Below are 2,702 nucleotides of genomic sequence, written 5' to 3'. Positions count from 1 at the left end.
GGAACGGAGGGGAGATCTCTCTCTCCCTCTCTCCCCCCTGCTCCCAGCCGCAACTCACCTGTCACCGGCGCCGGCCGCCGAATCTTTAGAGACGAGCGGGGAGATACTCGGCTAAGGCACTACTCACTCGAGTAATGTGCCTTAGCGAGTATACTCGCTCATCTCTATACAGGACATTTTCAGCAGTTAGCCATTTAGGATAGTTACTTTTATCACTCAGTCAACCAACTTTGTATATATATACTGAGATATTTCCCTGCTCTTCGATGTTGTGTAGGTCACTCCTGTAGTCACAAAACTGTTCCATCAACCTTCAGTTGGAACACAGGTGAAAGCATTCTTACACTGAGGTACGGATGCCAAGTTAAATCTTAGGAAACACATATTCAGGGGCTGGAGATCCGTTTTATTAAATGCTTCAAAGGCAAAAACGATTTCCCATGAAGCTATCACACAGCTAATGAAATGGGGAACAAGATAGGTTGGGCCCAAAATCATTCTGGCCCTACGGCAAACGTTACATATGCTTGGCAGAATAAATTGTACTTTTTTCAGAATTATTGTCCATTTCCACTAAAATATAAGTATAAATTTATTTGGAACTCAGAATGCCACCAGTAAAACTATGACGACACCCTGACTCCCTCCCTTTGTAAAAAAAAAAAAAACAACAAAAAAATGGTATTGCTACATGGAATTCTAAAGAATACCCAAAAGTCATATCACCCTTCCATCTTTTTTATCATCTTCCTTTTACTTCTTTCTGTTATATCCTAACTTTCCTCTTCTTACGCTCCCTTATGATTTCCTGTTCCATGTCCCCTCATATCATTCCAGAGCCCTTGCCCTCCATGAAAACTTTTCCAAAATTGCTCAGGTAATCACCCACTGGTCCTAGTATTGTGGGGTCCACTTAAAGCGACCATTTAGTCCTGGATATTGGTGTGCACAGCTTCTCTGATTGCCTGATGCACACTGTACATTAGTATACATTGGTAGTCTAAGACAGAGGTTCTCAACCTTTTTCAGCCCAGCGCTCCCTTAGGTATTGGGATGATGGCCAGCGCCCCTCAAGCCTTACTAGTTTAAACCCAATCAAAATTTGCCTTGTTTACAAAGTAAAAAGTACAAATTGAAATATCAAATACTTTTTTGGAAAATTTTATAGCGTTTAACAGATTAGCATTAATTGTAAAAACAAGTCTCTTAAAATTACCAAAGAAGTATTTGTCAGCTGAATTTTAGCTCCTAAATATTTTAAAACGGGTTAATTGTGGATACAATTATAAATAGGTTTTATTGCAAAGATAATTTTTTGGGGGAAAGCAAGCAATATATGATAGAGATACCATTTTTGGGGTTACCGTCTTTAATTGTCATTCGATAGAAATGTATAACGTATAAAGAAAATGCGAGATACACCTTAATCCTTAATGGTCAAGACTAATTAAAATGACAGAACAATGAAATTTGACTAATAATAATAATGTTTGCCACAATCAATCTGTGTCATTAATGGCTGCCTTGGGCCTGATGAGTAGATGCCAATTTCGCAACATCTGGTTCTATCTTCGTCAACCGCAGTCTCAGGTCGCCCCTTACACATATCTGAAGTTTGTTTCTCGCTTTTGGCATGAGCTGCTGAACTGCGCTGAAGCCCCTCTCCACTAACTATGCAGATGGAAAAGCTAACATGAGCAACTTAACTTCCTGCCAATTTAACTTCACTTTCACTCAAAAACATTCATTGCCACATTGTTGGAAAAGTGCTTGGGCTTCGCTATCGTGTTTCAAGTCAATTAATTGCTCTTGTAACCTGGGATGAAATTCTCTTGCGTCTGCTGAAAATGGATTAAGTACCCACGTTGGTATTTCAAGGTTACATAGATCATGAAACCTAGTTTGCATGTCTTCTTTGGCTTGGTTGAATTGTGAGCAAAAAAGTCTTCGTGTGCAATTTCTTGAAGACCCAGAAACTGACAGAGTTCGCATTGACTCGGGTTATTGGTAAGAAGGTCCAGTTTGGCAATGAAGGAAGAGATTATACCTTTAGCCTTAATGAAATTCATTTTGTCTCATTGTAGCTTTGTGTTGACCTCATTGAGTTTATCAAAGATGTCTGTGAGATAGGCAACATCAAGACCTCATAGTCCAATTGCATCACAAAGGCTTGGGTCACCATGGTATTGGCAGAGTTTGCAGAAAAGACGTTCATTCAAAGAGTGCGCTTTTATCTTGTTGACAGCATTAATTACATAGTGCAGAGAATCATGCAATCTCTAACATAAATGTTTAGCAGCAAGATGCTGCCGATGGATCACGCAGTGGACTGCCATTATGCCAGGTATAACAGAATATAATGGGCTTTAAAACTGGTTAAATTTCTGGTAAGCAACAGTTCCTCCACTGCCTTTTCATTTCATTAATAAAACGAACATAAGCTAGCAGTAATGCTTCATTGTCTCTAACCGTTGACTAGTCAATTTGCATTACAAATTGTGTTCTTTAACATGTCCAAAAACGTTTCTTCTACATCAGCAGCCATCTCATCAAGTCTTCTTGAAACGGTGTCATTACTCAAAGGAATTGTACTGAAAATCTCTTTAACTGCGGGTAACACAAGTGTTTCCCCAATAGTATGTGGTTTGCCACATTGTGCTATTAATAAAGAGACTTTATAGGCAGCAAGGAGGCCTTTGTCA

Source organism: Eleutherodactylus coqui, chromosome 7, assembly GCF_035609145.1.
Source record: "Eleutherodactylus coqui strain aEleCoq1 chromosome 7, aEleCoq1.hap1, whole genome shotgun sequence".
Classification (NCBI taxonomy): Eukaryota; Metazoa; Chordata; class Amphibia; order Anura; family Eleutherodactylidae; genus Eleutherodactylus; species Eleutherodactylus coqui.
The sequence above is the reverse complement of the archived record's forward strand: the minus strand, read 5'-3'. Positions refer to the sequence as shown.